We start from the raw sequence: 15663 nt of genomic DNA, 5'->3' as shown, positions 1-15663 counted from the left end.
AGAAAAATTTTAAAAATAGATAATCAATCTCTTATAAGTAGTACGAAACATTCCCTAGACTAACGAGCGAACAGGTAGCATAACATCTTGTCCTGCAAAGCATTAGCACACGCACTGGGAAGGGGCAATTACTAGAAAGTTCGAAATGTAAACAAGAGACATACAACAGTTTTAGCAGACCAGAAAATACCAGTGTTTCTCATACAATCTGATTAAGTTGTACTAACAAGGGAAAGGGAAAAGGGGGGGGGGGGGGGGAGGAAAGCAGGAAAAGAAAAAAAAATGAAATAACAACAAAGGGATGGAAAATCAAGCAGGGATCAGGCTGCCGAGTCCCCAGCACGAAATGACACGAAACAAAGTTCACCACACCACATGTGAAGTTCTGGGAGCACTATTATATTGCCAGTCCAGAGCACTTTGGCCACCACATTCCAAATAATAATGTCTTAATTGCAAAGTTAAGTGCACCAAGGCTATGATAGTCCTGAAGGGACTAATGTTCGAATCCACACCTGTGGCAAAGCACAAGCCAAGAAAATAAGGCCTTTTATGGAAATGAGATAGTAATAAAAGGTATCTGCTCACCCAGTCAGGTTTGAAGCACGAAGTAAGTTAAAATCGACACGGTCCAGCCGTGTCCAGAAGTCCAGCTCCCACTGCCTATTACAAAGTTGAATCACAGCTGATTGGCGAAAGAAGTAAACGAGGAGTATATATATAGCAGGGGAGCGCTATCTAGAACTTACTAGAGGCCGATGACGTCACGGTGGATGCGCAAGGAGAGGCTACAGTCTCAGCAGTAGTAAAACATGTACCGAGCTCGATAGCTGCAGTCGTTTAAGTGCGGCCAGTATCCAGTATTCGGGAGATAGTAGGTTCGGACCCCACTATCGGCAGCCCTGAAAATGGTTTTCCGTGGTTTCCCATTTTCACACCAGGCAAATGCTGGGGCTGTACCTTGATTAAGGCCACGGCCGTTTCCTTCCCACTCCTAGGCCTTTCCTATCCCATCGTCGCCATAAGACCTATCTGTGTCGGTGCGACGTAAAGCAACTAGCAAAAAAAAAAAAAAAAAAAAAAAAGTAAGACATGTTGGCAAGCAGACAGTTCGTATTGCCGCGTAGTATAAGGAGCACCAAATCGGAGCGAAGAAAATATCATCAGGTAAGAGTTAAAAGATCTTGTAACATATACTCCCACCACCCAGGAAAATTCCGAAGGATTGGTGCGAAGGATGATGAAGCAGCACGACGACAAATAGAGGGTGGTGGAGGCGGCACAGATGATCCAAGCAGTGCAGATGTGGCGCAGATCCCACGACGGTAGACAAGGAAGGGAGCAGAAGAGGTAAACCCAGAAGAAACGTTAAGGTGCAAAGAAGAGACGATGCACATCCAACGAGGTCCAGAAGCGGCGCCATCTCCGGGGCCGGCAGAATGATGCAGCCAAAGGGAAAAAAAAGAAAGAAAGAATAAATAACATGAAGGAACAATGAAAAAAAAAGGGGGAGGGGAAAAGGAAGAGAAGGGAACGATCCAGATCAATTAGCTATAAATTACAATAATTAGTGGTCTGCCAGATAATAAATATTATGTTACAAAAGATAAAGTTAGTCATAAAATGTTTTCAAAAAGGGTGATAACAAGCAAAATCAATATAAGGGGGGATCAGGCGTGAAAGAATTAGGCAGTGGGAGCTGGGCCGGGAGAGCAGAAACCCAAAACAATGAGGAGGAGAAAGAGCACTGGACAGCAAATAAATAGAAAAATGGAAAAGAAATAGCACAAGTTATATAAAAAAAGGATTGCAAACCTGATCAATACCCAACTCCCACCCTATGAAAAAAAGAAAAAGGAAAGGGGAAACTAGGCATGGAACGGTTTTAATAAAGAAAAATGAGCCTCATTAATGTCCGTAGGGGAATTTAGAGTTTGAAGCTGAGCAGTAGGGGAAGGAAAGGAAAGGATCCGATAAGGGCCTAGCCAAAGTGGGGAAAGTTTTGCAGAAAGATTTTGAGAGGCGGAACTAACGGGATGATTCTTAAGAAGAACCAGGTCAATTTAAATTTAGATTTAGCAACAAGGGAGTTACAAGCCCTCTTGTGTGCCTCCCTAGTCTGAAGGAGCTTGTGATATGCCAGTTGCAACTGGGAATGGCTGAGGCGATGAGAGGGGGTATTCAAAAGGGAAGGTAAATCCCATGTGAGAGAAAGAGGGGTATTCAATTCGCGACCTAAAAAGAGTTTAGCGGGGGTACAACCCGTAGAGGAGTTTACAGTGGAGTTTAGGGCAAGAACAAAAGAGGGAAGTTCAGTATCCCATAGCTTCTGATTCTGGGAGTGAAAGATAGATAAGAATGTTTTCCGATTCCTATGGTAACGTTCAACAGTGTTGGCTTGTAGATGATACGGGGAGGTACAGATCTTTTTAATACCCAATGAGAAGCAAAAATTGTAAAACTGTTTGGAAGTGAAAATGGATGCATTATCGGAAACAAGAATCTTAGGAAGACCCGTAAGTGGAAAGATGTGATTAGACAAAAGATTAATAACAATTTGGGAAGAAATGTTTCGCAAAGGCCGAACAATGAGAAACTTGGAAAAGCCATCTAATAAGGTGAAGATATAAGAATTGGATTTAGAGGATTTCACAATTGGGCCGACAATGTCAACATAAAATTTTTCGCAAGAATAAGTAGCCGGAGAAGCAGCATAAGCGCCATAAGGGAGATGGTTCAATGGCTTATGTCGTTGACAGGAGGCACAAGAACGGACCCATGAAAAAATATCCTTGCGCATTTGGGGCCAAAAAAATTGCGAGGCAAGGCGGGTATAGGTCTTAGCTCTCCAAAAATGGCCCCCAACGGGAGAATCGTGAAAATATTGAAACACCATAGACCGTAGACTGGAAGGAAGAACAAGGCGAGGAGTAGCCTTGGGGGTGGGCTTAAAAATGAGAAGTTGCTGTTGAAGACGAAATGGGCAGAATAATTTGGGGAGGCAATTTCACGAGAAATTTGTTGGCAATAAGGGTCAAGCTGCTGATGTTGTACACACGCTTGGAAAGAAAGGGGAAAATTGGTTAACGAGGAAACAGAAATGACAGAGTTGACGGGGAGGGAATCGAGCTCGGAGGCTTGAAGTTGATGGTCTTCAAATAAACGAGAGAGGGCATCGGCGACGGAATTATTGTACCCAGAAATGAATTTAAGAGAGAACTTGAAACGTGATAAGCGGAGTAACCAGCGACCCGTGCGACCAATTTTGGGGGCATTATGGAGAAGGCAAGAAAGAGCCTGGTTATCGGTACTAACAATGAATTCGCGTTGGTTGAGGTAATCCGCGAAATGTTTGATAGAAAGAATAAGAGCAAGAGCTTCTTTTTCGTAGGTGGAATATTTACGTTCTACGGGAGATAGGAGGCAACTAAAATATGCAATGGGGAGTGTACAATCATTAACGGTTTGTTGGAGGACGGCGCCAATAGCAATATCAGAAGCATCGGTGGACAATTCAGAGGTGACATTAAAGTCGGGAATCTGTAGAAGAGGGGCATGAGATAATTTAGCTTTTAAGAAATCAAATGCCCTTTGTTGATGAGAGGACCAATGGAATTTAACACCTTTGCGTTTGAGAGCATTCAATGGTTCCGCAATAGAAGAAAAATTAGGGATATACTTGGCGTAAAACCCAACCATTCCCAAAAAGGATCGTAAGTGTTTTAAATTAGAGGGAGGTGGAATTTTATTAATAGCAGAGACTCGCTCAAAGTCAACGGAAATACCTTCAGAACTTAAAATGTGTCCAAGAAATTTAATGGAAGTTTGAGTTATTAAAACTTTAGAGGGATTAACAGTTAAACCGGCGTTGCGAAGGCGAGTAAGGACTTCGCGATCGTGGGACAAATGAGATTCAAAATCGGGTGAAAAAATCAAAATGTCATCAATAGAAGGAAAAAGATACTTGTACTTGATATCAGAGAAGAGGGAGTCCACAAAATGTTGCATGAGCTGGGAACCTAAATTCAAACCAAAGGGGACTTCTTTAAATTGGTAGAGGCTATTAGGAGTAATAAATGCAGTATACTGAGAGCTAATGTCGTCCAATGGAAGCTGATTATAGGCAGAATTAAGGTCGAAAATGGAAAAAAATTTGAACCGGAAAAATGTTGAAATGCCGAGTTTAATTTAGGCATAGGGTACGCATCATAAACAATTTTCTCATTGAGCTTACGAAAGTCTACAATAAACCTCGCCGAACCATCAGGCTTATCAACTACAAAAGCGGGAGAAGCATAATCCGAAGATGACGGAATAATAGTATTATCTTGCAACATTTTTTGAATTAACTGATTCAAAACCTTCATCCGGGGCGGACTAAGAAAATAAGGGGAAGAGCGAACAAGACTGGAATCGGTAAGATCGATATGTGCAAAAAAATCCTTGATGGTACCTACGTTAGGAGTGATGACGTCAGAAAATTAGTGAGCAAAGCTTGAATCTGATTAGAATGAGTAGAGTTAATAGTAGGAAAAGAGGAATGTAAAATAGAAGGGTAATCATGGGTACTTATTAATGGAACAGACTTCTCAGAAAAGGGAAAAGAAACTTTAGAATGCGCCGAATCAAGAAGAAGACCAGAATAAGCAAAAAAATCAAAACCCAAAATGATAGGGCAAGATAAGTGCTCTGCAATCTGAAAAGAGAAAGCCCAAAAGAAGTGTTGCATTTTAATATGCAAGGAGACAGTACCAATTATATTCAAAGGTTGGTTGGAAACAGAAAGACAGCGAGTGGAGGATGGAAGATAATGCAGATGAGAATCAAGTTGGGTTAATGATTTATAAAATTGGAAACTAATAAGAGAAACAGCTGCCCCGGAGTCAAGGAGAGCGACAGAGGGAGAATTATTAGCAGTTACCAAAACATGACAAGTAGGAGGTAAAAACGAGCCCAAATCCGGACTGGATTGGGAAGATGCTGTCACAGAAGTAGGGTGAGTAATACGAGGCAGATTTTCCCCACATGAACGTCTACTGCCTAACGACGTGGGTGGAAGGCGTTTCCCGAAAGCTGAGTAGTACATTGGCGAGCCAAGTGACCAGGCAGTTTGCAACGGTAAGAAGTTATGCGAGGGCAAACAGTGGGGGCGGGAAGTGCTGGCAAAGAAGAATGTGAAAAGGTAGAAGTAATAGTTGGGGGAGGAACAGATGCATAAAACGAACGATCGCCTAAAGAATTTATAGTGTGTTGATGGGCTAAATTGTAAAGTTGCAAAAGAGAAACAGGGGGAGCCAGGACATTAAAAAGCATGCGAAATGAAGGAGCAGCATAAAACTATATAATAGAAATTAATTCAGAAGTGTTATGTGAAATATTTAAGACATCACTATAAGTAATGTTAGAGTCAAGATAATCATGGGCAGGTTCATTTGGTAACTGATGACGTCTGATAAATTCGGTACTTAATTTATATCGTACTTCCAAGGGTAGAAAATAATTATGTATGGTGTGCCTCAATTCATACCAGTTGCAAAAGTTGGACATATTGTCAAGCCAAAAGGTAGAAAAAGAGCCAATGGTCTTAGTGGAAAGAAGACCAATTAATTGAGGAAAAGAAGCTACTTTAATATTTAAAAATTTCCGGACTGAAAATAACCAAATAGTAAGACTACGAGGATCTGTTGCTGATAATTGGGGGACTTGAAGTAATGATCGTTTTATAATCTGTACATTTAAGGAACTATCCACAGAAGTAGTAGGAGGAACAGGGGGATGAGAGTGGGGGGGGGAGCCATAGGATATTGTAAATAAGCCGGTTTACTATCATCAGATGATAAATTAGGAGTATGATTAGTGAAGGGGGGGTATACAGAAGAAAATAAGAAAACGAAATTAAATTGGGTACAGAGGGATCGGGTAGAGATAAATTTTGCGGTATCGGAGAAGATAGCAAAGAGGAGTCTTCCCCTAGGGGGAAGTTATCGGAAAAGCAAGCCATTATACAAAGAATAATAGAAAAAAATGAAATAAGGGGACTAAATAGAGAGGAATCTGCTACCATATGTGGCGGTCGAGTGGTATGAGGTGTATCTCAATAATCAGAGTTCGATAGAATAGTGTTAATGTCAAGTACTAGCGATTCTTGGCGAAAGATAAACAACAGCATTTCAACAAGCAGGAAGCGAATGACTCAACCTTGATGGAGCATCGAGCAACAGGACGCAGGGAAGCGTGTAGTATAAGAATTCTGCTCAGTTCAAGTTTCCACAAGCAGCGCAAACCAGTTCCCTAAACACTAGCTATGCATCGTACAAATAAGTTTTGGGCCATAACCCAAGAGAATTCCGCGGTAGGTACAGAAAGAATACGATAAGGAAGGGAACATATATAGAGAACTGCCCAAAGAACAGGTTTCAATAACAGATATATTGTAACAATTCAAAGGAGATGACAAATATTTACATAAAAATGGATAAATAAAACCTCTTGAGGTTTAATGCAAATCATTCAAGCAATTATCTCTACCGCAGATACATCCAGGTACGAGAAAAAGCAGAATTACACAGTTGCTTCCTATTATCTTTGGTGTAAGCATCTAATGTCTATTAACATCACACATCAAAACGAGAACAAAGGGAACCATGGAAGTCACAGTTAGATATCTTTTTTTTTTGCACAGGATATTTACAATTACAATGAAGGAGGAAATTATTGTTATTGCCATAGACTTGGACATGAAATTTTTAACCTCAACACACCTAGAAAAATTTTAAAAATAGATAATCAATCTCTTATAAGTAGTACGAAACATTCCCTAGACTAACGAGCGAACAGGTAGCATAACATCTTGTCCTGCAAAGCATTAGCACATGCACTGGGAAGGGGCAATTACTAGAAAGTTCGAAATGTAAACAAGAGACATACAACAGTTTTAGCAGACCAGAAAATACCAGTGTTTCTCATACAATCTGATTAAGTTGTACTAACAAGGGAAAGGGAAAAGGGGGGGGGGGGGAGGAAAGCAGGAAAAGAAAAAAAAATGAAATAACAACAAAGGGATGGAAAATCGAGCAGGGATCAGGCTGCCGAGTCCCCAGCACGAAATGACACGAAACAAAGTTCACCACACCACATGTGAAGTTCTGGGAGCACTATTATATTGCCAGTCCAGAGCACTTTGGCCACCACATTCCAAATAATAATGTCTTAATTGCAAAGTTAAGTGCACCAAGGCTATGATAGTCCTGAAGGGACTAATGTTCGAATCCACACCTGTGGCAAAGCACAAGCCAAGAAAATAAGGCCTTTTATGGAAATGAGATAGTAATAAAAGGTATCTGCTCACCCAGTCAGGTTTGAAGCACGAAGTAAGTTAAAATCGACACGGTCCAGCCGTGTCCAGAAGTCCAGCTCCCACTGCCTATTACAAAGTTGAATCACAGCTGATTGGCGAAAGAAATAAACGAGGAGTATATATATATATAGCAGGGGAGCGCTATCTAGAACTTACTAGAGGTCGATGACGTCACGGTGGATGCGCAAGGAGAGGCTACAGTCTCAGCAGTAGTAAGACATGTTGGCAAGTAGACAGTTCGTATCGCTGCGTAGTATAAGGAGCACCAAATCGGAGCGAAGAAAATATCATCAGGTGAGAGAAAAAAGATCTCGTAACATGGCCGATCCTGAACTTCTCAAAAAGTGTGTTCTTGGCAAAACCCAAATCCAAATGAAACTCTAAATTGACTCGTAAGGAAACGATGCCCTAAAACCACATTTTCACCTGCTACAGTTGCCACAATTGCAACGTTTGATACAGTTCTTGTATTTGATGGCGGAAACTTAGTGTGGATGAAGGTATTAGGCTGTAAGGTAGGAATTTTCACTCAAGACATCTTGAGAAAAATAGATTTCCAGGGCCTCTCTGCAACTGAAAAGTCAGTTGAAGACCTGGTAAAGCAAAGAAGGCAGAAAACAAGAAACCAAAAGAGAAGTCTTGAAGGAAAGGAGGACACTCAGTACAGTTCTGGAGCCTTTTAATAAACGGAATTGCAAGGAAAAAGTAAGATAAACTTTAAAGTGCATTTTCTCAGAATCACCATTTCCGTTATTAAAGTACACCTTTCTCAGAAACTGGGAAAGATAGAGCCATGGTTTTTGGCATCTCCATTGCTGTGTGTATAACAAACATATACACTAGGCCAAATTTTAATATCATTCCTGTACGCCGAGATATACAAGAAAAAATATAGATTTTTTTAGGGATATTTTTTCAGTTTACAAAATAATTAAACATAAAATTAATTAAATATTCATTTTATTTAAAAATGCTTCTGTGGAGTTGTTTCTATACATATTGAGGTTACACTGTACAATTTTCCTGACAATTTGTTGAAAAGTGAATGAGAAAATGGTACCTTTGTTGATCACGGGGTCATAAAATTTATAAATTGCAAAATGCTTCTATTTAATTTTGCTTAAGTTATGAAAAATAGTAAAGAGATGCATTTAACCATTCTTAACCCCTGTCCTAAATTTCAGTTATGTACCTTACAAATTGTGGATTTGGTGAATGATTATATTTGCACATGTATTTCATGCACATCCCCCCTAAGCAATTATAAGGAAACCACAAAAACTGATGGCTATACCAAAATGAGGCATACTAGGCAACATGAGGAGTGAGGTAGTTAGCCATTGTTTTTCCTCTTTGAACCTGAAAGTTCTATTGCAACACAACCAACCCTAAGAGTAACACCTTTCAGAACACTCACTGGCACTCATACTCTGAAGGTCATTACTCAGCACCACCCATACCTAAACAGATTCCATATTGTCACAGCCATGAACGAGACTGGGACTTAGGTGGAAATTACATTCTGCTCTGGCCTTTGCCAAAAACAGATGCCAAAGTACTGCATTTGTCAAGAAATGGCAACAGGCTGACAGTAGAATTTATGCACTTTGAAATACCAGCTGACCATGCCAGGATTGAACCTAGACGTCAAGCACCTAACCAGTACATTTGTATGTGCCCTTTTCAACACAGAAAGATCAGCAGGAAAGTCAAGAACCCTTTCATGCAACCATTAAACTGATTTATAAAAGCAAACCCATCCTGGACAGGTCATGAAGGCCATTGGATGACTGGAAGGTGAAGGCTTCAAATATTCTTAACCTCGGCACTAAGTGGGATAAAGTGGTTAGCTCTATGTCCGGCCACTTTTATACCCAGGAATTAACTTGGTATTCATTTTCGGTGTAGGGTCAGTTGAATCTCAAGGCCATGTGCTCCTCTAGAAATGGAAATCCCATTTCTTAAATTTTTCATCTTCCTGATGGGAAATCAAACCCACATTCTTCCAGGTGAACTGAGCACCCCTTTACTGCTGCTGGTAGGTAGGGACTATTAAACATTTATACCCTGTTGAAATCTTGGTCACTAGTTTTTACTTGCCTCGACCATGAAAACATCTCTAGATTCTGGGGCCAATTTTCTTTACGTACAAAGATGTATAATAAGGTTTTGTTGCTTGCAGAAAACACTTCACCTTTTTAAAAATTTGTATCTAGCTTTTCATGAAGTTCCTACTCCTACATAAGGATAAAAAATCCCCATGCTGGACATTATAGTTTGGAATGTTTAAGCATGTTGCTTAAGATCTGATGTTGCTTTTAGAGCCGCTTTTTTCAACCTTTTTGAGAGACCGTGCCACAGTCAAATCTTTCTGTGCAAGATGAGGGCCTGGTTCCAACACATTTACTCGGAAATACGTTTCCAATGTTTTTTAAACTTCATACATTTAATGAACGTAAGTATTAGTAAAGAATTATGGCATAATCTGAAAGAGTATTACTGAAGACATCATCATTTCTTCACTCCAGCAAGCCAGGTGTGGTTGTGTACGAGCCTCCTCCAGTTTGTCCTGTCCATCCACAGATGCTGCTCATATATGCGACGCCAGTTCACATCTCTAATTTCAAGGTCCTTCAGTATCTGTTTTTCCCAAACATGACGAGGTCTTCCTCTTGGTCTCTTCCCAGGAACATTGTGGTCAAAGTATGTTCAAGGAGTCCTGTGAGGGTCCACTCTTTTCATGTGACCATACCATTGCAATCTCTTCACTTCTAGAGTCTCCAGCAAGCTTCTTTCCAATCCAAGCTGTTGTTGAATATCCACATTCCTTATTTTATCCACTTTTGTAGACAAGAACGGAGGAACTTCATTTCTGTTGCCTGAAGAAGACTCTTTTTTGGTCCAGTAAGTGTTGCTGCTTCTAGATGTTCTAGATGATCAAGATGTTCAAAAAGATAAAACTAAATTTTACATACAGCACAAGAACTGGAAAGTAGTTAACCTGCGGACACGCAAACCAAGCAATACAATGGACTTAATCCTTTTTATTTACTGAACTTTTGTGGATGTTGTAACCTGTGACACAGTTGCCATACTATACTGTATTTTAGCCATATAAAACATTTATTTAAACTCACACATTGCTATATCCAAGTTGAATATATTAGAAACTTAATTAGTGAACATCTACGATGAATTTTAAGTAAATGACTGGTTGTTGTAACTAGTTCATCAGCCTATTTATAATGACTACAAATGTTAATATTGAACTAAGAAACTCAATTTCATGTATATCACTATGACTACAAAGTAGTTAATGACCTATATTCTTACAATGTGAAAAAAGCTCATTCCACTTTTGTAATTTTAACTGTACAAATATTTTGGTGTACACCTTTCTATATTCAATTTTAATTATAAAAACCCTTTTGTACATGTGTAAAGTAATTCAGTTCAAGCAGGTACATTTTTAAAAGTATTGATATTAATTTTAAGAAATGTAATGTACTCTATTTCCAGTGTCTTTGTCTTACTTCCTAGGCTGATGATGGCATACCCTCTTGCCAAAACCGGTCCCAAATAAATGAATATGTGATGACTTTATAACTATCACTATTTCTTGTATTGAATAGGTGGATTCCCATACCTAACAATTTTGACTGCTTATAGGCCATACGTCAGTATAGGTACTGGATATATTTTGTATAAGCTGATCTTGAAAACTAATGGGAATGTTACATCCCAAAGTATTTGACGTACAGCGTGATAGAATTCGGAAGCTTTCTGTATTCTGTTGCTAATCTCTTGATGTATGGTATTGTCTGATAACAGAACACTACCTAAATATGATTAAGTTGTCTACAATATCCATCTCCTCATCTCCAATTCTTAGATGAACAGTTGGAGAGTTTCTACTCATCACCAAGCCAACTGTCTTCGTTTTGCTCATTTTGAGACCTAAGGTTGTAAAAGCTTCGTGCCAGAGATCTAGTCTAGTTTTTACTTCCGCTTCTGTCTCACCCCATACCATTACATGATCAGCAAAAACCAGGGCATTAGTTGTTGGATCCTTTCTTTTAACTGCTTTTAAAACTTCATCAATTATGATATATGAAGAGAAGTGGTGAAAGACAACTTTCTTGCTGGACTCCACTCTTTGTTTCAAACCAACCTGACCTTCCATCCAGGACCTGGACAACAACACTTGGTTTCATCATATAATCGTTGTACTCGTTCTATGCTGTCATCAGGCACTTTCTTATGTTTCAAACATTCCCATATATGCCTGCATGGTACACGATCATATGCTTTCTTGATGTCCAGAAAAACAGTTATAAGTGTTTTACCTTTCTCCCAATACTTCTCATAGAACATTCTGGTGGCAAAAATGAGGTCTATAGTTGATCTATGAGGTCTAAATCCATGTTGTTCCTCCTGAAGTACACTATGAAAAGCGTGTGATATGTTGACAAGTTAATTAAGTAATTAACTGATGATCAATAATTGGATTAATGACATTTTGTAGTATGTTATAGTTCCCTTAAACATCATTAATTATACTAACACAAAATTTACAACAACAACAATAATAATAATAATAATAATAATAATAATTGTATTATTAAATTGATTTTTATTGTGTTGATTTGAAAGGGTAGTGGAAAAAATATTATACACTGCAACTCACCACAGGGGAATCAGCGAAAGGATGTTGTCAACTTATCATTGAAACACTTAATACACATGCCTTATGCCAAATGTTTTCATATGGAATGTATGTAAGTTTATATATAAAAACACGAGTAATTGATTGTTATCACTAGTTCAAACACTAATGTGATTAATTTTAAAATGCAGCACGGGGCGAGTTGGCCGTGCGTTTAGCAGCACACGGCTATGAGCTTGCATCCGGGAGATAGTAGGTTTGAATCCCGTTGTCGGCAGCCCTGAAGATGGTTTTCCATGGTTTCCCATTTTCACACCAGGCTAATGCTGGGGCTGTACCTTAATTAAGGCCACGGCCGTTTCCTTCCAGCTCCTAGGCCTTTCCTATCCCATCGTCGCCATAAGACCTATCTGTGTCGGTGCGACATAAAGCCACTAGCAAAAAATGATGCAGCACATTTGTCGTTGGCGGCAGCAGTTACTCGCTTCTGAGTTTACAGATTTCCTGGCTAATAGCTCACTTCAATTCACAGCAGTTTATATTTAAACTTCCAGAGACTGTACAGGCTAATTCTTGCGTAGAACATAGTCCACATATCGCGCAGCTGAGGGACGGGGGAGAGATCTTGGCTGGGTTTGGTGAGGTTTGCGTTCCTGCCACTTAACATCTTCATGCCTGCGGCATTCTTGTTCAACGTGTTGAACTGAGGCACAGACACTTTGCCGCTTAAGTAAACTGTCCTTGGCAAGTATTTCCCAGGTTTGTGGGTTTATTTCTGCCATCTTTAAGGTTTGTTTCAGTTGGTCTTTGAAACATCTTGGGGGGCACACCGTGGTCTTGAACTGAAGCTACGTTCACCATAGAGGATCTGGCACGGTAGTCTGGTGTTATTCATACGGCGCACAAGTCCTGCCCATCTGAGGCACATGCTTTCTCAAGGACTTGAACATTAGAGACGTAGTTTTCCCACTTGATGTTCATGATGGAGCGTAGTTTTTGCTGGTGGTAACGCTCCAGCTTTGTGATGTCACAGCAGTATAAGGTCCACATTTTCAGCCATAGAGAGGTGTAGAGATGACTGTAGCCTGGTACACCATTAGTTTAGTGCAAATTGTAAGGTTTTTATTCCTGAAGACTGGGTGATAGTCGGCCAAAGGCCACTTGGGCAGCACGAAGCCTGTTTTCCACATCCTGTTCCGAAGTACAGCTCTTTGACATGATACTCCCAAGGTAAGTGAAGTGGTCTACTTGTTCTAGTTTCTGAGATGGTAATGTTAAATTCTGGAATGTTAGTCCCTGGTGCAGGCTGAATAAGTACTTTTTTGCATTGATGGTGAGGCCAAAAAAGGTCATATGTATCCTTGAAACTGTTGACTGACTGTTGCAGTTCCTCACGTGTAAGAGCCAGTGATGCGGTATCATCAGCATACTGCATTTCAGTTACTCTAGTAACACTGGTATGTCTTTGCGAGTGAAGTCTGGCTGAGTTGAAGAGGCAACCATCAAAACGGAATTTAATCTCTACACCAGGGGTTGTCTGTTTTTTCAATAAAGCATGGCTGCTAGATACAAGGCAAACAGTTGGAGCAAGTACGCAACCCTGCTTCAATCCATGTGTGATTGGGAATGGTTCGGAGAACTTGTATTGATGGAGAATCTGTCCAGTCATACCATCATGAAGTGCTTGCACCAGGCCCACAAAATGCTAAGGACAACCAAAGCTTCTCAGAACTGCCTACATAGTGAATCTTGGAACACTATCGAAGGCCTTTTCCAGGTCATAAAACTCAAAATAGAGAGGTTTCTGTTGTTCTCTGTATTTCTCTTGCAATTGCCTTGCACAAAAGATCATGTCAACAGTACCTCTGGAGGCTCGGAAACCACATTGAGACTCTGGTAGAGTCCTCTTGGAGATGACTTGTTGGCAGCTAAGCAGGATCGCTGTGAGAAGTTTACCTACAATGGGTAGCAGAGAAATGCCGCGATAGTTGTCACATATACTACGGTCACTTTTCTTGAAAATAGTTATGATATTGGCATTTTTGAGATCGCCGGGTACTTTTTGGGTTTCCCAAATTGAGAGGATGAGAGTAAAGAGCCTTGTTTTCAATTCCACCTTGAATTAGTTGCCCAGGGAACAGCAGTAATTATGAGTAATTAAGAAATGTAATCTATTTAAAGTTTTAGCGAAGCTAGTGAAACTTCTATTCCTGTTTTCTGTCCATTTGCTTCTTAATTCTGGGATGAATTGAACTGATAGGGAAACGGAGACAGTCGGAAAGTTGCAGGCGTTTCCTCTATTTTGTTTCAAGCCCGGTCATTGAAAGATGAATTCTGGAGTGAACTAGATAACGTCATGATCATGGATATACCAGAAAACGAAAGGATGATAGTCGGGGGTGATTTAAATGGACATGTGGGGGGAAAAAATGTAGAACAACAAAGAGTAATTATTGGTACATGGAGCACAGGCAAAAGAAATACTGAGGCAGACAGGATAATAAAACATGCTACTATATTCAACTCAAAATTAGCCCCTGACAGCATACTATGGCTTTAAATCCAAACCTGTACGAAGTGACAATTAATGGTAAAGAATAAACATTCTGTACTAAACTAAGACGTACCAGGCAAGTTGGCCATGTGCGTAGAGGCACGCGGCTGTGAGCTTGCATCCGGGAGATAGTAGGTTCGAATCCCACTATCAGCAGCCCTGAAAACGTTTTTCCGTGGTTTCCCATTTTCACACCAGGCAAATGCTGGGGCTGTACCTTAAGGCCACGGCTGCTTCCTTCCAACTCCTAGGCCTTTCCTATCCCATCGTCGCCATAAGACCTATCTGTGTCGGTGCGACGTAAAGCCCATAGCAATAATAATAAACTAAGACGTTCATTAAAACATTTGAACCTTCATGAGGATCTTAAAATTACTGTCTCTTGAAAAAAAAAGGAAATGTCATGTTAAAACCAATGCACATTGAAATATTTAGACCCTTCTTAAGAATTCTTATCATTAATGTCTCTTAAAAAATAATGCCCTATTGAAAACACTGTGCTTCGTTGAATGTGAAGGGTATATTAACTTTCAAAGAACATAGCCCGTAACTTGATTAAATCCTTCAGGTAAAAATGAAAACTCTCCGAGTTAAAATGCAAAGAAATGTAGTTATTAACTATAACGTCAACTTGTTTTTGACTTGACAAAATAAATTCTTGACTTATATGATAGAAAAGTATCCAGTTAGTTTTCCAAGAACATCTATCTTCTGATGTTCTTTAGATATGACCCAAATTATTCAAATGGATTAATTTGAAAGAAGATGAACCTCTGAAAGATGTATAAGATCTCCCTAAAAATATCTACAAGGTTCTGCTCAATTACTTTCTCATTGACTCGCCGTATCACCACAACGTCACCCCTATCTTACACTGCCGTGTAACCTTCGCCAGCCTTTCTTCAACTGAATGCTTCAACTCTCTGCTGTTCGCTACATCATTACAATGTCACCTTCTCGAAAGAGCTGTGCATTCAAAGTCTTGTAGTACCTTCTACACATGCACCGGCCTCTCCATCTCTAAATTAGTCCAGTTTTGACTCAGCATGGAGTGAAGGGCAGTCATTGACAATGTGTGTGCTTGCA

General features: G+C 39.9%; 1 protein-coding gene across 1 annotated transcript in view; it reads left to right on the top strand.

The window, feature by feature from the left end:
- Positions 1-15663, top strand: part of armi (armitage) — a 117897-nt gene that overhangs the window by 60946 nt on the left and 41288 nt on the right. The window lies entirely within an intron of this gene.

The sequence above is a fragment of the Anabrus simplex genome, chromosome 1 (assembly GCF_040414725.1).
Source record: "Anabrus simplex isolate iqAnaSimp1 chromosome 1, ASM4041472v1, whole genome shotgun sequence".
In the NCBI taxonomy this organism is placed as follows: Eukaryota; Metazoa; Arthropoda; class Insecta; order Orthoptera; family Tettigoniidae; genus Anabrus; species Anabrus simplex.
This window is presented reverse-complemented; position numbering and strand designations above follow the sequence as displayed.